Raw genomic sequence first — 25,778 nt, forward strand, 5'->3', positions numbered from 1 at the left:
CTGGGTAGTGTAGTCGTTAAGCGTCTGCCTCCGGCTCAGGGCGTGATCCCGGCGTTCTGGGATCGAGCCCCACATCAGGCTCCTCCGCTAGGAGCCTGCTTCTTCCTCTCCCGCTCCCCCTGCTTGTGTTCCCTCTCTCGCTGGCTGTCTCTCTGTCAAATAAATAAATAAAATCTTAAAAAAAAAAAAAGATAAAAACATGAACAAAATGATGTAAGACAAGAAAGAACAACATGAATCAGAACTATAGAAATCCAGACAGGTCCCAACTCATGAAAGAACCAGAGATAAAGGAAAAATTATCTTGAAAATGAAAAGTGAACTAAATGGAATATAAGAGCAAATGAAAAAACCAACAGATAGCTGATATCAATAGAAAGTGAAAGGGGGCAAATTTAAAAAATCAAAGTTAAATGAGGACATAAAAGAATTTGAGGGAAAGGGACAAATATCGAAGTTCAGAAATGAAAATCTAACTTAGGAATAAGAGGAGTCACTGAAGAGAAAAATACGACAAAGAAACAACAAAAAACAAAAACAAAGCAAGGAATACATCATCGACCCAGAACAACCCGTAGCAAGGCACACTTCGGTAAAATTACTGGTTTAAAGAGAAAGAAAAAATTCTTTAAGCACCCTGGGCATGTAGGCAAAAAAGAAATAAAATGAGATTCGCGTCCAACTCTTCAACAGCAATACTTTAAGGCAGAAGGAAATGGAATAATATAGGTAAGATACTCAAAGAAAGTATGAACCAAGAATTTATATCCAGCAAAACTGACCTTCTGTAAAGACCCATTATTACCTTGCAAACACTATTTTTTCCTTGAGCCCTTCCTGAGTTGTCTACCGAGAATGAGCTCCAGTCCAACAACATGCCTGGAGAGACACTACCATGAGGACTGGTAGTAACCCCTTAGTATATATTTCCTTGGAACACTAAATGAAAGTTAAAAGAAAAACGAAATTTATAGTGCCCATATGCTCGAACAGTGTAGCTATTACACAGTCCCCCAAAGTGGTGGGGAAGGGGCGAGTGGATGCAAACATTTTTGTGTCCATTTTTCAGTATTCTCGTTGGTAGTGGCAATTTTACCGTTGTTATTCCGAGACTGTCGCATGTATAAAGTGGCAAAGCAGTTATTGTAGAACCTTTCACATTTTTCATCTCCTGTGTCCTTGAAAACCAAAGGAATATACATATATGCACTCTATAATCTATATTAATAAATATATAATAAAATCTATGTCTATATTTATATAAAATACCTAATTCTATTCACTAAAAAGACCTAGAAACAATGACCAACCTAGTAGCTGTGAGCATACATGACACTCAGTTTATAGTCTTGAAATGCCCTTTTCTATTGAAGAAAATAGAGGGAACTTTTGGAGAAATTGCTGATTCTAGAGGGATGGCAGGAAATATACAAGATGAGCCTAGAATATCATGTCATACCAGATAACGAGGAAGCCATCTAGGCTATCATATGGACTTAGAAACCAACCTAAGAATGATACAATTTCAGCTGCAACAAAGATTATAATTTCAGTTGATTGAAATGCATCAAATACCTTCCAATAAGTTCATAGTGAGATTCAACAAAAACACTAACTGATCACTTTTGGAGGAGGGCATAGAAACAAATTATATTCTTAAAAACTATGTAACTAAAACAGAAGAATCGAGTATTTGTCCCACTTTTCCTATGAACTCTACCACTGGGTGACCAAGTAATAGATCAGGAAAAACATCTTACAAAATTATTACTACTGATACAGGAAAACAGAATGATACAACAATGCCATTTGCAACCTGCCATGAATGAGCGTATGTAGCCGTTGTACACAATAGTAGCTAATATCAAAGAAGAGCAAACTCTAGCCGTGTATGTGCTGCTGCTGCTGCTTCTTTTTTTTTTTTTTTAAGATTTTGTTTATTTATTTGACAGAGAGAGAGAGCACAAGCAGGGGGAGCAGCAGGCAGAGGGAGAGGGAGAAGCAGGCTCCCCACTGAGCAGAGAGCCCGATGTGGGCTCGATCCCAGCACCCCAAGATCATGACCTGAGTTGAAGGCAGACGCTTAACCAACTGACCCACCCAGGCGCCCCGTGTACGTGCTTCTTGATAAAAGAACACAGAACCACCTATAATCATGCCAGAGGGATGGAAACTGGCTGACTCGGCTGCTAATACGCAGGAAATGCAGAGGGCAAGGGCCATGTTGAATTGGACTGTGAGGATGCTGTAGGCAAAATCCAGACTTGGAGAAACTCTATGGGTCAAACAGCATAACAGATAAACTACAAGGAAAAGAAAGAGATCCGGAGGGGAATCTATGGCTTAAAACACATATTAAGTTTTTTTTTTAATGGGCAAAATGGAACTATAATGTCTAGGGATGCACATTCAAATGATTCAGCAAGGAAATCATTACTATAAAAGTCAGGCTAGGAATTACTTTTGGGGGAGGGGCTATGATTGAGATGGGGTACATGGAGGGGCTCCTGGGGTCCCTGGCAAAGTTTTATTTCTTGACCTGGATGGCGGTTACCAGGATGTTTGCCCCCCAAATAATCACTAAGCTACAAATTCAATTAGTATAATTTTCCACATCTGTGATTTGTGTTATAATATAAAGTTTTTAAAAGATGAGAACAGGGGCGCCTGGGTGGTGCAGTCGTTAAGTGTCTGCCTTCGGCTCTGGGCATGATCCCTGCGTTCTGGGATCGAACCCCACATCAGGCTCCTCCGCCGGGAGCCTGCTTCTTCCTCTCCCACTCCCCCTGCTTGTGTTCCCTCTCTCACTGGCTGTCTCTCTCTGTCAAATAAATAAATAAAATCTTTTAAAAAAATAAAAAAATAAAAGGTGAGAACAGAACTACCTACCTCACAGCGTGTGTGTGTGTGTGCACATACCCATGTTTGAATATCCAACTTCTGGTACACAGTAGGTACTCAATAACTATGAGTCCTCTTCCCTGTTAATCCTGTCAACAGCCTTACTGGTGTGATTTCAGCACCACTGCTAACATTACTAACTTGTGTGACTAATCAAAAATAGTTAATACTCATTAAGTGATTATGACGGGCCAGGCACCATTCCCAGTACATCTCATCTAATGGCATCCTCATAATTCTATTGTTATTGTTCCCATTTTACAGAGAGGAAAACTGAGAGTCGGAGAGGTCACCTTGGCCACACAGAAGGTGGTAAAGCAGCCTGGTTTTGAACCCAGGCAGTCTGCCTCCACAGTCCATACTCTGACCCACTGTTTTCATTTGGCGTCCAGTGGCCCGTTTGCAGGCATAACCTCCCCCTATCAAGTGCTTGCCAATGTGCGTGCCATCTTTTGACTCTCATGACCTGAATCTCACAACACCCCTGGCGGGTGGAGGTGCTCGCTAGTTTGCATTTGACAGATGGGAAAACTAGACTCAGAGAGGCAAAGAAACTTGCCCAACGTAAGTGGCAGTTGGTGGGGGGGGGAGGGGTAAGCTGTGGATGGGGAGGGTTCATACTCTTTGGCCCTTGGGATTCTAAAGAACAAAATGTTCCATACTCTTAAACAGATGCTCATCTGATGGATCTGACCCAGTCTGAGGTCATGGGTTGCCCAACCAGCCGTCCGGAGCCTGACTTGGCTTGAGAAGTGTCCAGACTAGGGCTGGGAGAAGTCAAGGGCTTGGCAAGCACCAGACATGCCTGACCCCAACCGGGGGATCATGCGAAGCTTGTGACCCATGGGCCTGGCGTGCCTCAAGGAGCCAGAGACTTCTGTTACTCTCTGTGCCAGCCTTTTTGCTCACAAGCCTTGGAGTCAGGGCCCAGAATCAGGCTGGCCACCTCTCTGAGCTTGAGATAAAGATGTGAGTGGGGCTGGCTGTGCAGATTTCCCATAAGAGGTGAGAGCTTAGCTGTGTTTTTCTGGTCACACATTGATTTTCAAATGTGAGTCAGCGTGACTGTGACTGTTTGGAGATACAGGCTGTCCTCTCTGTTCCCTGGGGCCCTACATCCCAGCTGGGCTGAAGCTTTTCCAAAACAGGGCCTGGAATAGTAGGGGACCAGGAGGGGTGGAGACTATGCACTCCCTGCCGCACTACTATCAGCTTAAAAGCCCCCCCAGACCGCCCTCCACTGTATCAGTAACATCCAGCAGTACTGAATCCTTACCAAATGCTGGGCACTGGCCTACAGACTTTATATATACTCATCCCACCAACCTTGTGGAGATGCTATCAGGGAGGGGCTCTTATGGCACCATTGGACAGGTGGGAAAACTGAGATCAGGAGGGGAAAATCACTTGTCAGTGGTCACACAGAGACGGAGTTGCAGGTCTGTGATTGTGGGATCCTAGAGAGTCAGATCTGGCTACACTCTATATATGTCACTCAGCCCTCACAATGTCCCCACTGGGTAGGTACTGTCACCTTCATGAAGATAGGAGAACATGGAGGCTCGGGGAGGTGGATGGGACTTGTACAATGTTGCTCAAAAGCTCTGCTGTGACAGCCAGCGGGAACTTTTCAAGAGCACAGTCCAAAGCCCACAAGTGCTAAAATTTGGCCATGACCACTTAAAACCCCGATATGGATTATTACCCCTATATTCACCCATAGTTCTCCTATGGTGGGGAGAGGGGGCAACAGTCCTTGTGGCCATCTTCTTGGAAGAGTGGAATGGAATGGTGGAGGCTCTTGGCTGGGGTGGGGGTGCGGGACAATTTGAAGAGCTGAATGTGGTCAGGGATGTCTGGAGGTTGGGAGAAATGGGCTGCCCAGCTGTGCTGGTGAAGGAGCTAGAGCGTGTGGGTGTGCCGAGATCAGGCCATGCTCCCATGTGCTCCAAGGCAAAGGCTGCCACTGTGTTTCCCATGGACCAGCATGAGCAGAGAACACCCACAAGGGGTCCAAGGTTACCCCTTGGTCACTTGGGACAGTACAGTCGTGTCCCACAGGACCTTGTGGAGGGGCAGAGGGGTGCTAGCAGCAAAAAGCTAGAGTTGGATGTCAGATTCCTAGGGCTGAGGAAGGACTTGTTAGAGACCCCTAGGAAGAGAGGTGCATCTATCAACGTCAAGGTGAGAAGGGCCTGTGGCATCGGCCATCTCCATGAGCCCACAACAGCGTCCCATGACAGAAAGGGGCAGCTTAAAATGTGTCCCAGAGAGCTCAAAGCCAGCCAGGATGGTGGCTGGTCAAGTGAGACCCTTCTCCCCTCTCCATCTCTACCCAGCCCCCTCACCCCACCTGTGGGGAAGGGGAGGAGAAAGAGGGGAGGCTCCTACACGACCTCCCGACGGCAGAGGCTGCCAGCCTGAAGCAGGACCAGCTGGCAGAGGGCAGAAGCTTTAAACCCAAATCAAGCTGGGAGTTGGAGTTGTGATCAGTAGCTTTACCGGACATTCTCATTTCTAAATCAACACTGTGTGTGTGACCTAAAGTGATTACAGAATTGTCTGTTTCTGGAGAATGAGCAGAAAAGTAACAGGGATGAGTTTTCACCTAGTGGCAGAGAAAATGTCTCTTCACTGAATAAATTTTAAAACTGACGCTGGGAGATAAAAATAAAGGTGTGTTTAGATGACGTCACAAGTTGGGTTTGTTCAACATGCTGGTTGCAGCAGGATGGACGATTCTCCAAAACAAGCCTGGAAGTGAATGTTCCCAAATGTCCGAGAGCTTGCTTCGTGAGGCAGGCAAGAAGTGTGGCTGCCTCTGGGGACCTCCGAGTCCTTCCTTTATGGGGCCAGCACCCTCTGGCCCCCCAGAAGCTTCAGTGGTTGGTGTCTGATGTCTTATTGTGTCTCCTTCTCCTGAGCACTGTGACCTCAGAAGTCACCTCACCCAAGATGTCATCCTTCTCACCCACACAGGTGGGTCACAGCCAATGACCCGGAAGTGATACAAAAGGCTGCCCCCCCTTGCCAGACTTTACCTGAGAGCAAGTCTCGGCTAGGTTCATTTCCATCCTGCTTTCCTCCCTCCCTTCTGGGTTCTACCCTTAATAAATCACAGGTACTTCATCCCTGCCTCAGGCTCTGTTTCCAGGGAACCCAACTGAAGACCGCCCTGAGCCTCCGGAGGCATTCTGTGACTGGGCCATGTTGCTAGCCCTGAGCCCGCTACTCCATTCGCAATTCTCCTGGATCCCAAAGCAGTCGGACAGACCTGGGTGCAAATGCCAGCACAATCCCTTAACTGCTGTGTGACCGTGGCCAATGACTGCTTACCACGCCTCAGTTTTCCCATGTGTAAAATCGAGAAAAAAAAACCACCACTCTCCTCAAGGCTTTGTAAGGATGGACCATTCACAACCCCGAGCCCCGGACCTGTACAATCACTGCTGCTCTTGTTACGCCTCTGGGCTAGGTGTGCTGACCTCACACGAAGGAGGCAGCTTTTACCATCCGGTTTGAGGATGTGTCCTGGGGGAAGGCCCCAGACTGTGGGATGGCAGGGGGTCAAGTGTAATAAAATTGCCATTTCTCAGAAACAGCGATCTGCTCGTCCCCATACTGTATGTTGCCTGTGTGGTAGCTCCTTCTGTCTTCACGACCTTTCAAAGCTCTTAGATTATCCCCACTTTACACAGGAGAAAACTGGGCTCCAGAAGGGCTGAGGGACCACTGGTGGGGCCCACAGGTGAAGAGACGCTAGCACATCTAGCTAGAACGGCTAAAACTAAAAGGACTCGCCCTAGCAACTGGGACTGTTCCTACTCTGCTGGTGGGGACGCAAGATAGCACAGCTTCTTTGGAGAATGGCTTGCAGTGGCTTCTGAAAAAGTTAAACATACACTCACATGACTCAGCAAAACCACTCCTTGGCACTGGCCCTCAGGTAATGAGAGCGTCTGTCCACTTGGAGACGTGCGCAAGAATGTTCTTAGCAGCGTTACTTATAATGATCCCAAACTGGGGAAAACAATGTCCATCCCCAGGGGAGTGTGATAAATGAACTGATACACATATAATAAAAAGAGCCATAAAAAGGAACAAACTACTGATACGGGCAACGACCTGGGTGAATCTCAAAATAATTATGCCCAATGAAAGATGCCAAACAGGGTACATCTTGTACTATTCCATTTCTATAAAATTCCAGAAATGTTAAAGTCATCTATCGTGAAAAGGAATCTATAGCGGTGGCGTGGGGATGGGAGTGGGGTGTGATGAGGAGATGGCCTACACTGGGGCACCAGGAAACTTTTGGGGGTGATGGAGATGTTCTCATCTTGATTGTGGCGATGTGTTCATGGGTATGCACATATGTCAAAACTCATCAAATTATGCAGTTTAAATAGGAATTGTTCATTGTACATCAATTATGCCTCAATAGTGCTGGTTTTTGTTTGTTTTTAAACTGGAGGGTGGCACGATTAGTATTTGAAGCCGTGTGAGTCTGATGTGAAACCACTAGGGAGCTGGTGAGTTATTAAAAGCCCCCCTTTCTTGGCTGGAGACATAAAGTCAGCCCATAAAGTCAGCATCACCTCCAGGAAGTCTTCTATCCCCTCCATGGTAAACTACGGCTTTTCAGAAATTGCCTCTCCCATGACCTGGGTCCACACTGCCCTTCTACCTGCCTTTGGAATTTTGTGAGTGGCTCCCTGCTCCACTTGGGGACCTTCCCTTGCACTCTCCCCCCTATGGTCCTTCAAATGTGCCCATGGAGAGCCCAGGACCCAAATCGGACCCACCTGGGTTTGAATCCCAGCTCCCATTTACACCAGGGGTCTGTCTGACCTTGGATGGCTCCTTTACTTCTTTGAGCTTCAGATTCCTCATCTGAATAATAATAGGAGCCACCTTGAGATTGCCTCAAGGATCAAATGGAGATAGTTCCAGTTAACCAATTAGCATAGGGCCTGGTGTGTAATAAAGCACTCAATAAATGTTAACTATTATCGATCTTCACCTGGGCAGTGGCTGCTGACTGTTTAAGTTTCTCAGCCTTTGAATCAAGTACTTACCGCCCCAGCTATATTTATTGACGTGGAAGGATGCCCAAAGCATACTCCTGGGGGGGAAAAAAGCAGGCTACAAGTAATATATACCCCACAGGTCATTTTAAGGATTAAAAGGGAAAAAAACGGACATATATCTCTTCGTCTGGTGTTTGACACACAGGAAGCACTCACTGAGAGCTAGCTGAGATTCTTGTCGATGTGAAAGCATTTTGTAGCCTGTCCGATGCTACTTTCAAGTATGATCATGTGAGTTCCTGGGCACAAGATGTTTGCGATTGTGCTGGGACTGCGAAACACAAGAGACCTGGGCGTCCCCTGTGCCTGCCTTCCCACGAACTTCAGGGGGCTAACTGTGGGCAGGGCTAGAGTTGGACTTGGGACCCATTAGTCCGATGTGGATTTGGGTACTTTTCTTCTGTGTCCTGGAGCAAAAGAAAAGCAAAAAGCACTGCCCTTTAGCATTGAGACTCCAAAGTCGGATAAAGGGTATTCTTTACAGTAACTGAGGTGCTATGACAAAATGTAGACACTTGAGGGCGCTCCACACAATCTGCAATAGAGGAAATCACAAAAGGGTGTGATAATAATAATAATAATATGAATGCTGTGGTTACATTTAATAATGGCTTGCATTTATTGAGTTCTTTCTATGAGCTCTTCAAATGTGCTAAGAGACCCACTACCTTTATCTCATTTTATCTTTTCGAATAACCCGTCAGAGACTGTTTAAGGTTTTATAAATAGACTGCATTGCTCTTTAGAATTTTTAAACATTTTTTTAAGGAGTGACAATTCACAAATCTTGTAAGATGGGCAAATATCAGGTGTACCACTTGGTGAATTGTTACAAGTGTGTATACACAGGTAACCCTGCATCCAGATCAAGATATATGAATTTTCTTTTTTTTTTTTTAAAGATTTTATTTATTTATTCAACAGTGATAGAGACAGCCAGTGAGAGAGGGAACACAAGCAGGGGGAGTGGGAGAGGAAGAAGCAGGCTCATGGAGAAGGAGCCTGATGTGGGGCTCGATCCCATAATGCCAGGATCACGCCCTGAGCCGAAGGCAGACGCTTAACCGCTGAGCCACCCAGGCGCCCCAAGATATATGAATTTTTTTGCTGCCTTTCCACCCACTCCCACCCCCGGCAACTGCTATCCTAACTTCTATCATCATTTATTCCTTTTGCTTGTTTTTGAACTTTGTATAAATGGAATCATACACATATAATATTTAGGGTTGCCAGCGTTAGCACATAAAAATCCAGAACTCCAGTTGAATTTGAATTTCACCTGGGAAATATTTATGCTAAAAAAAATTCACTGTTTATCTGAAATTCAAATTCACCTGAACATCTTGTGTTTTATCTGACAACTCTAATGTCTTTCCCACCTGGCTCCTTTTAACATAATTGTGAGATTCACCCATGTTGTTATGGTTATGGGTAATTTACTCTTTTTTCATGACTATTTAGTATTTCACTCTACAAATATACCTCAGTATATTTACTGCTTCTACTGTGGATGGGGAAGGGGAGGTTTGTCTTAGAAAGGCACTCTAGAGTAGGATGAAGCAGGTGCACTCTGCAAGTGTATCAGCGGCCTGGGGGATTCGAATTCCAGCTTCACCTCTTAACGCGGGAGATGTTATCCAGGGGACAATCTCCCTGTGCCTCCGCTAGTTTAACCTTAATATGGGCTAATAATAGTACCCAAAGGGTGTTATAAGGTTTAAAGGGGACATTACCATTGGGCGATATAAACCACTTAGAATAGGGCCCAGCACACAGCTGGTGCTCAATACATGTTGCCAGTGTCATTGTACCCATTAGGCCAAGGAGAAAACTGAAGTTCAGAGACATAGAGACTTGCTCAAAGTCACACACCTAGTAACAGAGCCCTTTTGTCACTGATATAAGTGAAATGAGAGTCATTTATTCACTCAACAATTTTTGTTGAGCATCTACTATGCACCGGGCACTGTTTTAGACCTTGAAGTTAAACAGTGAGCAAAACAACCAAAGCCTCGGGGCGCCTGGGTAGCGCAGTCGTTTAGCGTCTGCCCGCGGCTCAGGGCGTGATCCCAGCGTTGTGGGATCGAGTCCCACATCTGGCTCCTCCGCTGGGAGCCTGCTTCTTCCTCTCCCTCTCCCCTGCTGTGTTCCTTCTCTCGCTGGCTGTCTCTCTCTGTCAAATAAATAAATAAAATCTTAAAAAACAACAACAACAACAACCAAAGCCTCTGCCCTTATGAAATACACATTCCATTGCTGTTTGCAATATTAGCTCTTTATCTGTGCTTATTATTTTAATGAAATACCGTCTGAAAAGCACTTAACATGGAGCCCCACACGCATTACTGTTCCAGAAACAGCAGCTATTAGTCAGATGGGGGCAATCTCTGTGGCAACGCTGTGTGATGGGTATCAGCCGTCCCGTTTTACAGATGAGAAAACTGATGCTTATGGAGGTTAAAGCACTGGCCCAAGGTGACACAGCTAGTAGTGGCAGAACGGGAATTCAAAGTCATGTCCACCTGACTCCAAACCATCTTGAATTTCTCAGTGCTTGTTTCTCAGTCTTGAGCTGTGCTTCCTGAGTCCAGATGTCAGAGGCTCAAGTCGCAGCTTTGTGAGCCGGGTTAAGCGACTTGCTGTCCATGAGCCCTCGTTTCCACACCTCTGCCCTGGATTGCCTTAGCGATCTGCGGAGAGCTCTGGGGGCAGATACAGGCAGAAAATAAACAGCCTCCAGAGGGCGGAAGTGCGGACCCACCGTGGGGAGGGGGCTCCTGCCTGTGGTAGCTGCTAGGCCCTTAAATCAAAATCTTACATAAATGACCTTATAGACATGGAAAGGTGCCTAGAATATCTTGTTGGGTATATTTCAAAATCGGGTTCTAAAACCGCAAGCAGGTGTAGTGCGCATGTGCGAAACAGTGGCGGTGCTGTCCTAAGTGTTCTGTAAGTAGTTAGCTCAGTTAGTGCTCCTCGCAGCCCTGGGTGCCAGGTGCTGCCATCGGACCGTATTGCCGGTTGGAGAAACTGAGGCAGAGGAGAGTTGACAGCTAGCTCGGGACACTTTGGCTTCAGCACTTGAGCGCTTACTAAGCTCCGTTACCTCTGCTAAGGGTAGTTTTTCTCTGGGTGGTAAAATTTCGGGGTTTTGAACTTCGAATTTCTCTGCGTTATTTGAGCTGTTGTGATATGTAGCTTTTGTTTTTAGAAAAGCAACAATACATGGGGTTTTAAGGAGGGTTTTTGATGTCTTGAAGAATTAGCTGTGAACACATACAGGGACAAGCCACTCCCGATCTTTTTTTTGTGGTGCGGAGACCACAGTCCTTGGAGTTGGGGACCCAGGGTCCAGCTCTTATGTCCTCCTACCCCAGGGTGGGGGGTCCACCAGGGAAGCAAGACCCCTGGCACAGGGTAGGTCCTCAATAACTGTCCACTGGCTACAGGAGGCATGAATCGCCATGCCTGGTCTACTTCTATAAACCCCACCACCCAGATCTGCACCCTGCCTTCCCCTGGGGCCCTGAGAATTAATGAATGAACCAAATCACCACACTTGCTAATAGTTTACAGGTTTTTAGAAGTGGCAAGAGACACAAGACCCAACCAGATGGATGATGAATGGTGGCCCGTTGGCCTGGAAGGGCTTGGCCATCTGAGAGCCCCCAAATCCCTGCCCAGTCTGGTAGGATAGGAAGGGGCCGCTGGGAGTTTTCTGCCCATGACCCCACTCATGACCCCGGCTCCTATCGCCCCAGCCTCTAAAAGACTGGGCCCACAGGGCCATAAATTCCTGCTGTCGTTAGTCAGTATCTCTACAGCCCAGGCTGTTTGCCAGGAGCCCTACAGTTATTTTTTATCACTTACGAGTCCTGTAATTATTTTTTATCGCTTTTTTTCTCATAGCAGCCTTGCAAGTAGGGCTAGTTTTGCTCTCTTTTGGTCTGAAGTTAGGGGAGCCTAAGTCCTGGAAGGTTTCAGAGAATTTTCTGGCTTTGTCCCAAACTCCAGAGAGGGTCCGTCTTTAAACTCACAGCCCTTCCGTGTCCAGGCTGGAATTCTGTGTGAGGCCAGAGGCTGTGGGGGAATTGGGAGGTGGAAACTGGGAACCATTGGGAGCCAGGGAAAGGCCTGAGGCTTGGCTGCTTGCAAGCTGTATGACCTAGGGCAAGCCACCAACCTCTCTGTGCTTCAGTTTCTTCATCAGTGAAATAAGGCTGTAATAACAGTACCCATTTCCTAAGTTAGTGCATAGAAGTGCTCAGTAACTGTGAGGTTTTATTTAACCTTGAGTTAGGATCTGGATTCTAAACTCAAATCCTTGCCTACAGGACAACTTGAGTAGGTCTCTTGCCCTTTCTGAGCCTCAGATTCCACATCTGTAAAATGGGTGTAATCTTGCCTGCCTCACACCCTGGCGTTCTCATCCCTGGTCCCACCAGCCTGGTCTTCTCAGAGCCCTCAAATTGCCAACTGCTCCCCCTGCTTGGAATGAAGCCCAACCCTCCCACCCCCAGCTTTGCGGGGTAACTCTCCATTATCAACTCAGGCGTCCTTCCATCCCCCCTCCTTCTTTTCATCACTGGGTCGCTAAATATTTATTGAGCACCTACTATGTGCAGGACTGTAGTAGGTGGTAGGTAAGACAAGGCAAAGTCCATGTCTTCATGAAGGGGAGATGACAATAAACTAAAAAGAGATTCAAAACAAAACAAAACAAAAAACCCCAAGGCAATTACAGGCTATTATAAATACTTCATAAGGGAAAATTACAGCACCTTAACAGGAAGTAAGCAGGGAAGGTTGCTTTCCAGAAAGGCCTCTCCAAGGAGACACTTGCATTTAAACTAACAGTTTCTGGGGCGCCTGGGTGGCACAGCGGTTAAGCGTCTGCCTTCGGCTCAGGGCGTGATCCCGGCGTTATGGGATCGAGCCCCACATCAGGCTCCTCCGCTATGAGCCTGCTTCTTCCTCTCCCACTCCCCCTGCTTGTGTTCCCTCTCTCGCTGGCTGTCTCTCTCTCTCTGTCAAATAAATAAAATCTTTAAAAAAATAAAATAAAAATAAACTAACAATTTCTTTGAATAGGCACGTGGTACAAAATTCAGGCAGTACCCATCACCCAGCTAAAGAGGTCCCTGTGTTGCCAGGTTCTTGGGGGGTGGGTGACATTTGTGGCAACATCTGACTCCTGAGAAACGGCAGCTGTTTGAAGATGTGGGAGAAGAGGAGTCCAGGCAGAGGGGAAGGCCAGAGCAAAGGCCCTGAGGCAGGACCTCATGACCGAAGAGAGGCAGAAAGGGGAGCAGAGGCGACTCGGGCCCATGTAGGACTGCTGGGCTGTAGATGTCACTGTCACCTGGGATTAATTCTTGAGCTAGGGGGAGGGTAGGGGTGAGGTCTTCTGAATGGATTGAGGGGTCCAAGTGGGGACAAGGAGACCAGCGAGGTGGTGACTGTGGAGGTGGGGATGGTGGGATGACCATGCCAGGGTGGCCGAGGAGGGCCGTGAGAAGGGGCGGGTTTGGGTGCTCTGGGAGGCAGGGTGGAGACCAACGAGGGTCCCCGGGCCAGTGCTCCTGTGACCTGCCACTGTTGGTAGTTCCGTCTTTGTGATTGTTGGATGAACGTTACGCCCTGTAACCTGGCACAGAGTGGGCGCTTGGACGTGTTTGCTGAACAGATGACTACAGATGAAAAGGCCCTTTGTAAATGGAGACACGCCCTTCGAGAAGTGGCTGCCGTGGCTCCTGGGTGCTCCCTCCGCCCCCAAGAGCAGGCACTCCCTGGCCGCCCATCTCCGCGGGTGAATCACCCCCAAACCTATCCTGCCGTGGGGAGCCTGCTTCTCAGAGAAAGAATTTTAGAACCTGAATATTCTCACATTCTAAACTTGAGCCAAGAAACCCTTTCCCCATGAAAACCTGATAGATAAATGTATAGAAAGTTATTTTTTTTATGACTTCAAATACCTGAGAACTTGGGTAAACCCGGTGAACAAAACAGACACGATTCTCAGCACAGATATTCTTATACGAAGAAATCATCGAGAAAAGCAGAAGCTGTTTTATTAAACCCTCAATTTCAAATCAGGGCTTACTGGACAATGGCCCTATTTGCATCTATTCATCAAAGAGCCATCGGTCGCTTCCTGCAGGGAAGCCAGCCTCCAAAATCCCATTATTTCAGTATTTGGTTTCCTTCACATCCAAATGTAATCCTGCTTCATCCAGAGAAATATTTCCAAATGGTAACCGTCTGTGTGTATGTGTGCTTCGAAAGTTTTATATAATTTTAAAAATGCACAAAGCCTAAGTGGACAGCTCAACAATCCTCACCAAGAGAACACCATCACCACCCATCACCACCATGTCGCGGCCACCCAGAAGAATTAGCAGCCAGCCAGCCCCTTAGGAGCCCTGCTTGTGCCCTCTTCCAGCTACTCACTTCCTACCGCTGCAAGAGTGACCACAGTCCTGACTCCTAACACCTGTTAATCTGGTCGGCCGTTGGGCTCTATAGAAATGGAATACACAGCACACGTGTGTTTGTGTCTGCCTTATGTTTGTGAAATGCACCCATACTTTTTACAGCCAGAGTTCATTCATTCTCATTGCTGTATTATGTTCCATCATGTGAATACGCCAACATTTCAAATAGTCATTTTTTTTTTAACAGCTCGTGGGGCGTAAGGGGCAGGGACCGGGTTTGACCCAGAGATCCGTTTTGTTTCATGCACCTAGTGTTTTTGTTCTGTGTTCACTAAATTAGTTGCTGTCAAAGGCGGATGTCTGGCTTCTCTTGGAAGATCTGACCTTACCGGACCCTCGATTTCACGGGCCCGGGGCTGTGTCCTGGCTGCTCCCAAGCAGGACGTGTATTCCATTCCCATTCTGCCACAATCCCCATCAGCCCCTGTTGCACCACAACCAGGCCCACCTTGCACACCGGCGTGGCCCACCTGGTCCTGTGAATATTTGAGTCTTCCACTCCAGCTAAAATTCAGCAGAGGCCGGGGGCGCCTGGGTAGCGCAGTCGTTAAAGCGTCTGCCTTCGGCTCAGGGCGTGATCCTGGCGTTCGGGGATCGAGTCCCACATCGGGCTCCTCCGCTGGGAGCCTGCTTCTTCCTCTCTCACTCCCCTGCTGTGTTCCCTCTCTCACTGGCTGTCTCTCTGTCACATAAATAAAAATAAAATCTTTAAAAAAAAAAAATTCAGCAGAGGTGGCCCTTTATTCTGAGGTCCTCACAATAGGTAATCTGGAGCCCAAGTTAGAATGTAAGCTGTCTCCACTGGGTTAGACTTTGGAATGAATATCCGAGTGCTCAAAGAACATAATATCATTATGACTATTTCAAAAAATGTTTTAAAAGTGTATTTCTACCACCACAACCATCATCATTACTATTACTATTACCATTATTATCTCAAAGTCTCTTTTAAAATACATTCATATGTATCATAGAGGTCATGGTGAAATATGGGTGCTCTGGACCAGACAACTTGGAATCAAATCATGACTCTGTTACTGAGAAGCTGTGTAGCCTCAGGCAATTACAGAACCTCTCTGTGCCACTGTATGAAGAAGGATGCTAATAATATTTGCCTTACTGGGTCCTTATGAAGATTAAATAAGATAATACTTACAAGGTCATTAGAAAAGCACCTAGCACAGAATAAGTATTCAATATACGTTAGCTACTTACTTATTTTAAAAATCACGTAGGCAGACTGACCATCTGACCTGCTAGGGTGACCCACCATCTCAGTCTGCCCAAGACCGAGGGGATTTTCAGAACACAGGATTTCACTGCTAAAACTGGCAAGGTTCCAGGCAAAAAAGATGAATCGGTCACTTTAAGCCTGCCTGACAGTTGTATCTCACCGTAACTTAACGGACCGGGCCTTTTACTTTTATTGAATTATAGATTTGCTTTAGAAAATAGTATTTGAATCACATGTCGTAGAGCCCCTAAAGCATCCCTTATGGTATAGTTTCTGCAAAGCACCAATCTTGCCTCTGTTTTGCCCATTTTACAGATGCCCACAGATGCAAAGGAGCCCTCTTTTCGTGGCAGAGCTCCTCCCCAGCCCCACCTTGATGATTCTCTTTCATCACTTCCTCCAGGTAGCTGAAAGATACTGTGTCTTTTGTGCTCACCAGGCACTATAACATACTAAGCATTTTCCCTCAATTTGATTCTGACAGTAATCCTAGGAGGCGGGTTCTATTATGATACCCATTTAAGAGATGAGACACCTTCTTGCCTTCTTGCTTTCCATCCTACACACCCACCATATCTCCAGGACTATCATTCATTCACGCATTACTCATTCATTCTGTATGTATTTGCCTAACTGTGGTTTCCCTGAAGTTTCTGTCACGGGGAAAGAAAAAAAACACAACAACCCAGGTTCCCTGGGTCTTGTTTAGTCACTGAGTCTAGACCCTTGTCTGCTGTAGCCTGTTTTAAGACATTGTGGAAGGATTATTTGATTCAATCAGCAAATGTCTCCTACCACTGGGGCTATGTAGTGAATGACCCAGAGACCCTGCCCGCAAGGACTCGAGTCTGCTGAGGGAACCAGCTCCCCAGGTTCTCGCCCCACTGTACAGGGGGTGACTCGAAGACAAAGACTGGGTCTCTTCCTCTCTTTGCCATTAAGAGCAGACCAATGGCAGGCCTGTCAAGTAGATCACAGAGCAGAGAGGGCAGTGGGTGTCCAGAACCCTCAGCTGAGAACTCTTAGGCTCCCAGCAGGGAGCGGTTGGCATCTCAAAGGTATAAATCAGGGTTTCTCAACTCAACACCATTAATATTGGGGACCAAACAACTCTCTGTATTGGGGGGCTGTTCCAACACTGTAGGGTTTTCAGCAACATCCCTGGTCTCCACCCACCAGAGGCCAATAGTAGCACCCCCATACTAACAAAGACAGCCAAAAGTGTCTCCAGACCTTGCCAACTGTCCCCTGAGGGGCAAAATTAGTCCAGATAGGGAACCACTGGCTTCACCGAAGCGAATTTAACAAAGGAAGTATTTACAGAGGCGTGGGCAGGCTAAGGGAAACTTTAAGGAATATCGAGGCACCCAGGGACTAGAAACAGCGGGGATCAAGGCTTGAAGGGGCAAGAGAAGGGAACAGTGTTGGTGCTCCCAGGGAGAGCTGGAACTGTGGAAGCAAGGCCAAGACAAGAGTGCAGATCTTGGAGAAATGTAACCCTAAGAAGATGAAGGCAAAACCGGGAGATGATGAGTTGCATCAACACCCCTACTTGTTTCTCATCCTGCCCTTTAATCTACCACCGACTCCTCCCTCTGCCAGGATCCAGTGAGAAGTCGGGAGGCGTGGGTGCCTCCCAGGGCACAGAGCGGGGCAGACGAGGGCACGTGGAGGTGGTGGGCAAATGGAAGATAACCACTGCAGTGAGATGGCAGCAGGCCCCGGGCACTGGGCATCTGAGCTCAGTCTTGTAACTTGTGCAGTTTTCCAGGTGGGGCAGACCGGGAAAGGGCATTTTCTCCAGAGGGAACAGCACGTACAAAGGCACAGAGTTACAAAAGAGCCTGGCTCACTTAATTGTTTATTTAATTATGATTGTTTGTTTGATTGATTGACTCTGATCTACGAGCACTAGGTGAAAATAAAACATTCAAATGGTACAAAAGGGCATAAAATGAAAAGTAGGTCTTCCTCCCCCCCTTGACCCCAGCTACCCAGCTCACCTCCCCAGAGGCCACCTTTCTCTCCAGTCTCTTATCGCCTTCTAGAAAGAGTCAAAGCAAGTGCTAGCTGGGAAATGTATAAACTTCTAATTTGACTTGATTTCACGGATGTTTGTGGAACTGCTACTGTGTGCAAAGAGATGGACCAGGAGTCTGGCTTTGGACTCTAAGCTCGATCCTTCACCAAACACTCTGTGGTTTCCCATTTCCTCCTCCAAGCAAGGAGTGAGTCTCCAAGGACCCTGCCAGCCCTGCCAAGGGTTTGCCCACAGTTGTGTTGTTCACCTGATGTTTTGTGGGTTAAACAGAATGAAAGCTGAACCACTAGCAAGAAGCGCATTGTAACACAGGAGCACACATTAGCCTTGGGTGTGGTTCCAGAGACCCCATGTGGTTGTTTAGGAGAGACAAGTGAGGTTTCTGTCTCCAAAGACCTGCTGTTGTTGGAGTCAACAGAACAGTTGCCTAAGAAAAGAATACTGTAGTATGGCCTTAAGCGTGGGCTGGGTTGGGAGCAAGTAGAGTGGTGCTTGGCCTGGCTCACACCTGCCCAGGGAAGACCAGATCCTGCTTGGCTACCCCCAGCTGGTGTCTGTAGCCCTGGGGGTGGGGTGGGGGAGTTTAGGACCAGAAGGAGGAGCTGGGAGGGCCAGTAAGCTACAGATATGAGGAGTCCCACAGCCAACTGGTACACCAGCAAATAACCAAATCTGGGAACCAAATAGATGCCCAGCCAGAAACCCAGAAGCCAGAACAACCCAGATCACCAGGAGCAGCCGAAAACAGGGCTCTTCCTTACCTCTGTTCCTCCATTCTGATCTCTCTTGTTCTCTCAAGACCCACTTCTTTCCTGGCAATGCCTGTATATCGAACGCTTAGGGCCAACCTGCCTCGCATGGACCAAATGCCTGCTTCGTGCAGGTGCTGACCACACACCAGTTCTCACTCCGCTGGCTGCTCTGCAAGGAAGGTGTTGGGGATCCCCACTTTGCAAACAGGGAAAACAGGCTCAAAAAGGGTGGGAGGTGCAGGACAGTGTGGGGTCAGGGACTGTCAATGTATAGTGATATCAACAGGCATTTTGTGACAAAGAATTATGGAGTGTTGAGCACAGAATCCAAGAATCAGAGAAATCATGAAGTCCAGGAGTCCCAGACTCACAGGTTAGCAGTGTAATCCACACCCCCCCCATCCTTTCACCACACCACGGATAAAATGGCTCTCTCTGGCCCATCTCCCATCTGTTTAGGCCTCTTCTTCTCTCACCTGGGGTCTTGTTCCAGCCTTCTCTCTGGTCTCTCCTCTTTCCAAACTTGCACGCAGCAGCCGAAGCAACTTTCCAAACTCTAGGCACATTATGCCACTCTTCCCCTTAAAACCCTTCACTGGCTCCCCCTTTGCCCTCAGGATAAAGTTCAAACTCCTTAACATGGTTTACTAGGTCCTCTGTCACCTGGCCATAGTCTCTTGCTACTCTGCTGATCTCCAGCACCCGTCCACCGGCTCTACACCAACTCATACTGACCTCATCTTAGGAGATATCCACTCTCTTTCCCTCTTCCTAACCCCTGGACCTTTGCACCTGCTGTTCCCTCCACTTGGACCACAGTGTGCACCAGCGCCCCCTTCTCTGTTTGGAATCCTCCCTCTCTCTTCCTGTCTCCTCTGGGAAGGCATTTCTGCTCACACCCCTCTCAAGGAGGCTGGGTTGGTGCCTCCTTTTCTACTTCCACCCCCCGCCCCCAGTTCCTGTGCCTCCCCGCTTGACTGCTCACTGTGCTATGTATCACATGTGCCCATGGGCTTACCTGTGTCCCCATCGGCCACATGAGTTATCGGAAGGCAGAAACGGGGGTCATCTTTTCTCTACTGAACCCCTAGTTCCTGGCACCGTGCCTGCGGTGAAGAGTCGCTGAGCAAAGATATGTATTGTTAAATAAATCTTAGTATGTTAGAATCACAGAATCATAAAATTTGAGAATCATGGATTTGGCAAAACAAAAACCTGAAATCTCAGAATTGTATAATCATCAATTTAGAGAGTATTAGAAATACAAACTGCGAATTCCCAAAGCAGGACCTCAAGGTGGGAAGAATTCTTGCACAGGTAACTTGTCCAAGGAGTGTTAGTGTATTAGGAAAGTCTTAGTTGTGCTCTTCCATATATTTAATTTATATTTTTACATGTATTTATATAATATTATATTCATGTCTTGCAAACGTTTCTTTTTATAACATATCCTTCCATAATATGTATTAAGCACCAAACTTATTTATTAGGGAATATTTGTTAAGCACACATTATGTACAGACACTGTGTTGGCAACTGTGTTTTATCTATGGCTACATAGTCAATTATCGTGATTTAAAGAAAATGTATTATCTCATAGTTTTTGCATGGTAGGACTTCAGGAGTGGCTAGCCGGATGGTCTGGCTTAGTCTCTCATGAGGTTGCCGTCAGAGTGTCCGCCAGGGCCATGGTCACCCGAAGGCTTCCTGTGGTGCCGATGTCTCATCCGCGTGGCTAGCCGTTGACAGGAGACCTCAGCCCCCCCTCTGTGTGGACTTCACCACAAGGCTGCCTGATGTCCTTACAACATGGCTGCCGGCTTTCTCAGAGCAAGTAATCCAAGATGGCAAAATGGAAGTCACAATGCCTTTTTTAACCTGGCCTTGAAAGTCACATTTTTTCATTTCCACAGTATCCTTGGGGATTACACAGGGCAGTCCTGGTCAGGTTGGGAGAGGACCTCACAATGTGTGAATATCAGGAAGTGGGGCTCATTGGGGACCATCTTGAAGGCTGGTGACCACAGCAGTGATGAATAAAACTGACAACGTCCCTGCTCTTAGAGTTAACAGTCTGGGGGAAGGGTAGAGGAAGACAATAAATCAATATACAAATAAATAGATAGTTTCAATAGTTGTAAGCACAATGAAGGAAATCACACAAGACAATAAATTAAAGTACAGGTCAGCAAAGGAGAGTCATTGGTCCAATCTGGCCTGCTGCCTGCTTTTGTAAATAAAGTTTTATTGGTACTCAGTCACGCCCATTCACTTAGTTATTGTTTATGGCTGTTTTCACGCTGTAACAGAAGATTTAGGCAGTTGCAGCAGAGACTATAGCCTGCAAAGCCTCGTATATTTAGCTAAGTTGGTCAGGGAAGGTCTTTTTAAGAGGTGACATTTGAGCAGAGATCAGAATGGTTAGAAGAAAGCAGCCACAGGAGGAGCCGGGGAAAGAGTGAGTGTTCCAGAAAAGGGAGACATCAGGCTGTGAAATGAGAACAGGTTTGGTGTGTTGAAGACCAGGGAGGAGGCCAAGGGGGCTGCAGTGGAGTGACCGAGGGGCAGAGTGGTAGAAGATGATTTTGGAGAAGTGGTCAGAGCCGTGTCGTATAGGGTCTGGGCGCCCCAGTAAAGGCTTTGAATTTTGTTCTAGGGGTGGTGGGAAGCCATTGGAGGCTTCTAAGAGGGAGAAGTAGGATCTGGTAGGGGTGGGAGAGATGCCTGTAGTTTGCCCCCGCCTCTGAGCGACACAGTGCTTCTGCTGCCCCTCTAAGCACAGCTGTCCTAGAACTTGTTGGTGTCAATGAGACCCAGATAAAGACATTTTGCAAACTTTGCTATGTGTGCAGGACTCGGCAATCCTTCTTGCCATAATGTCCTTTCTTTTGACCCACTTTGAGTGATTGCTCTCCCATCTCTGCCTGCCTGTTCCGGATCTAGGCGATCTGTGAAGTTGGAAAGAACACTGGATTTTGAGTCCTGGATTCCAGACTCTTTCCTGACACGGACTTGTGTGTGACCTTGAGAGAGTCAGGCCACCTCTCTGGGCCTTAGTTTCCTCATCTGTAAAATGAGGTGAGAGCCCAGTCTGCTTGGAGCCAGACCCCATGATTAGAAGTGGGGTTGTATTGGGCACATACACCACAGTCCTAGGGAAAGCCCGAAGGTTCTGTTCACGGGTTTGGCCAGGCTGGGGTTGCTGACTTGGGCAATCGGTCACAGCAGTGGTTGATCCATTGGGCAGAGGGCACCTTGCACATTGTCTCCTGCTTGAATTTTGAACAATAGGGCAGTTCGCGGCCTCCCAGAGCCCCCCTGGGATGGCAGGCTGAAGTTGGCTGGGGGCAAGGCCTTGGAGGCAGAAATGAAAGTCAATGTCCATGTCTAAGGCAGCCTTGGATGTCAGAAAGAGCACACAGTCTGTTGTCAGAATCCTGGCTTCATCGCTTACCTGCCCTGTGCCCTGTGTTCTCAGTTTTCTCGTGTACGAAATGAGTGGAGTCTCACCTAGGATGCTTCAGCTGTCAGAGGCACTGGCATTGGGTATATCACTAAGAAAGAAAACACACTGACAATGAAATTATGACATAATGCCTTCTTATGGTTTAGAATGCTTGTTTTATATTTAGTAAAGAGCTCAGAGACTGACTTACTGTTTTAAAAATCGCGTGTCACCCTTGTGCATAAATACAAAGGAAAATATAAGCGAAATGAATTAGGGAACTCGGAAAACTTCCTCACGGTCAGCACGCAGCTCGTCTAGATAACTCTGCCGCTCGCACGGACTGTTCCTCGTCCGTATTTGTTCGAGCAGTGCTGTCCTCCACACACCGAGAGCTTGGCTCACCTGGCAGTTCTTGAAACCATGTTCCACTCCATGGTCTCCAGGCTTTCCTTCCCACCTGCTCCTCTCCTGCAAGGTTGATGCTAGTGCTTCCGTTGCTCTTATTAGGTGTCAACAGAGGGTTTTCAGGAAACAGCCAGGGCTCGTGTCCCTCCCTCGGCGGTCCCTAAATCGTTTGGGATGAAATACACAGGGTGAGCTCTCAGGCCACCGGGAGTAAGGACCAGAACCAACCAGGTCATGACTGCCACCTGATCTCACCACCTATGGGATGCCGTTGACTTACAGACCCATCCTACCTTCAGAGATACAAGGAGAAAAAAGGCGCTTCGTAAATATATCACAATAACCGCTTTAAATTAATTAAGCCAGGTGTAATGAGCCTCCTGGGGTTTAGGCAAGCACGGAACGTGATAAGTGTGTGACGGGCCCTGACCACAGGCCCCGTGTGCCTGGCTCAGCAGTGGCTGTCCCTTGGCATTACTCAAGTGTCCCCTGACTCTCCCGGCCTGGGGCATTGCCCTCACAGGGCTGCTCTGTTTTATGGCGACAATCACTGCCCCTGCCAGACGTGATCTCAAGCTATAAAGGCTTTTACAGTTTCACTCTCCCCCTGAGATAAGCCTGGGAGCCCTTCCCAAGGCCGGGGAGCAATTTCAGAGCCACGGGGGGCGGGGCCGGGCATTACACAAGTTGGGAACATGGAACAAGTTTTATGGCCCCAACTTCTCTAAAAATACCGCGTTCTCATATCCTCAGCGTGAACCTGGTGGTGAAACCTCCAGCACCTGGAGCACAGTGATACGGATTTCTTCACTCATTCATTCAACAAACAGGGTATTGGTTGCAGGGCACACCAGTATGGCTCTCCTGATGTTGTCCCTCGGACACACCGTATGGCCCCAGGGCAAGTCACTTGCTCTCGTCTGCACAAGGACAGTGGATGTTACCTGCCTCACAGCCTCACTGAGGTGGTCACTCCAGACAAGTGTGTCAGCGAGCACTTAGCCTGTAGTAGGCCTGCAACGGATGTGGCTTGAGCCCCTTTCCCTCACCATCGATTTCCATCCCATTTGTTCTTTGTGCCTCTTCTTCCTTCCAGCCTGGATGGTGGCGTGGTCCAGGGTGAAGTCCTCACCTGCATCGCTGCTGGCTACGCTCCCTCTTTAAATGAGTTCCATCAACCACTTGGCTTTCTTTTTCTTTCATTTTTTATATGAAGGTAGACATTTCCATGTTCTAAAACTTAACTCTCTTGAAGGTATTGTTCTGCAAGTTTGGGCAAGTGTATACAGCCATGTAACCACCACCAGAGTCAAGATACAGAACATTTCTGTGATCCCCCTCCACTAGGCCCCTTCGTATTGGACCCTCCACCCCCACCCCTGCCCCTGGCAAGGACAGTGCCTGACCCTAGAATTTTGTCTCTTCCAGAATATCATAGAGATGGAACCCTATTGCATGTAGCCTTTGGGGTCTGACATCTCACACTCAGAACGATGCATTTGAGACCCAGTTTGCTTGGATTGGTGGTTTGCTCCTTGTTCTTGCTGAACAGCATTCCCATCTGGCTTTTAAATTACATCTATGCTTATGACTTGGACTTCTCTCCAACCCAACTTTGCCCTGAGCTCTAGGCTTGTATATCCAGTGATTTCTTGGATGTTTCTTTGGCATCTCAAACCAAACCAAACATTCCCAACAGAACTCTGCTTTCAAACCCAGCTCTACTGCCCAAAACCTATGGTTTCCTGGATCTACTGCCCCCCTCAAATCTATAGCTCCCCAAATCTCAGACCCCTAAATCTATAGCCCCCAACTCTACAGCTACCCAAATCGCTAGCTCCCCCAAACCTGCAGTCCCCCAGTCTTCCTCATTTCAATAATCGGGACCAGCAGTCCCACAGCTACTTCTTTTCTTCCCTTCACACATCCCACTCATTAGCAAGCTTTTGGCTGAATCCCGATCTGGCCATCTTGCCCCTTCCACCACCTCTATTCATCTTCAGTGCCCCGTAACACATTACTCCAGACTTAATGGCTTGAAACAAAACTCATTTACTATCTCCGTGTCCAGTCAGAAGTCCAGGCATGGCGTGACGGGGTTCTCAGCCTACGGTCTTACAAGACTGCCTTCCTACCTGGGCTGGGCTGCATTCCTACCTGAAGGTTCCAGGGAAGGATCCATTTCCAAGGCTCATTCAGGTTGTTGCCTGGATTTGGTTCCTCATGGTTGTAGGATGGAGATGACAGTTTCCCAGCTGGCTGTTAGCTGGGGGTCGCTGTCCATTTCTAGAGTCTGCCTGCATTCCTTGCCATGGGGCTCCCTCCATCTTCAAAGCTGGCATGGAGCCTACCCCCAACCTCGAATCCCTCTCACGCTTCTCATTTCATTTGCCAGAAAGAAAGCAGCTCCTTTGAAGGGCTCAGCTGTTTAGGGCAGGCCCACCAAGGGTGATCTCCCTATCACCAAGTCAACTGGTTGGGGACCTTCATTACATCTGCAGAATCCCTTCACGGCAGCACCCACATTAGCGTCTGTTTGAATAATTGAGAGATGGCGTGTACAGACCAGGGGGCAGGAGTCTTGGCGTTCCCTTCGAACGCTGCCTACCACCCCACTCTTGTCCCAGTTGCCATGCTCTCTCCCCTAGACCTCTCACAGCGCCCCCGGGCTGAGCTGTTTTCACTCCCGTTCCATGTTGTCTGCTCTCTACACAGCCAAGAGTGAGCTTCTAAGATTGCATCACCGCCCTATTTAAAAACTTCTAAGAGCTTCTCATTGTACCTAAAATAAAATCCAAGATCTTTCTGACAGCCTAGAAGGCCCCACCAGGTCCTGTCCCTCCCCGCCTCAGACTTGACCTCCTCTCCAGCCACACTGACCTTTTTGTTCATCCTCCAAGATGCTTAAAGACTTCCTACCTGGGCTTTTCTACCCGTAGTCCCTCCGCCTGGCCGGCCTTCCCCACTCCCAGCTCCGCGTGGCTGGCCCCTTCTCATCCTCCAGACCTCGGTCTGGATCCCCCTGCCCCCCGCCTGATGTGATCCCAACCCCAGTCCTTTCAAATTACCCTGTTTTGTGATCTCTCTTATATTCACACTTTCATGTTAGCTTGTTTTACTTTTAAAGAGCTTGGCTGTTTCTCCGACAGTCTGACGCTTGACTCTCTGAAATCACTTTCATTCATTTATCCACTGAAACACTGTCTGCCTACTCCCCCAGTAAGCGAAATTCATGGAGTCGGGGACTCTGTCTTGCTCACCTGTGCACAGCACCCACTAAATATGTGTTGAGTGAGTGAACGTATGGATGCGCATTTTTTTGGATTGGTTCCCTCCCCTCCACTCTGCTGCCACCATCTGTCGCCTGGTCCCTCCCAGCTTCGCTGCTCTCCCTGCTTACACTTGCACCTCCT

The 25,778-nt window shown here is 47.7% G+C and overlaps 1 protein-coding gene and 1 long non-coding RNA gene across 8 annotated transcripts in view; both read right to left on the reverse strand.

Annotated features, from left to right (window-relative positions):
• Positions 1–19,219, reverse strand: part of TTPAL (alpha tocopherol transfer protein like) — a 41,017-nt gene extending 21,798 nt beyond the window's left edge. For 3 of the 7 annotated variants that reach the window (XR_006780860.2, XR_006780859.2, XM_045804688.2), the window contains exon 1: positions 18,989–19,218. The gene's annotated coding sequence lies outside the window, so the exon portion shown is untranslated. Of the gene's footprint in view, positions 153–14,933; positions 15,168–18,988 lie in introns of all 7 variants that reach the window. The other 4 variants (XM_087853558.1, XM_087853560.1, XM_087853559.1 and 1 more) reach the window with 4 other exon arrangements.
• Positions 19,220–19,974: 755 nt separating this feature from the next.
• On the reverse strand, positions 19,975–23,711 carry LOC123796919 (uncharacterized). Its single transcript, XR_006780837.2, has 2 exons — positions 22,363–23,711; positions 19,975–22,066 (listed from the first exon to the last, which is right to left on the reverse strand). It is a non-coding gene; the product is annotated as an uncharacterized LOC123796919 (long non-coding RNA).
• Between the last annotated feature and the right edge of the window lie 2,067 nt (positions 23,712–25,778).

The sequence above is a fragment of the Ursus americanus genome, chromosome 22, assembly GCF_024610735.1.
Source record: "Ursus americanus isolate L20-20 chromosome 22, mUrsAme1.1.p, whole genome shotgun sequence".
Taxonomy (NCBI): Eukaryota; Metazoa; Chordata; class Mammalia; order Carnivora; family Ursidae; genus Ursus; species Ursus americanus.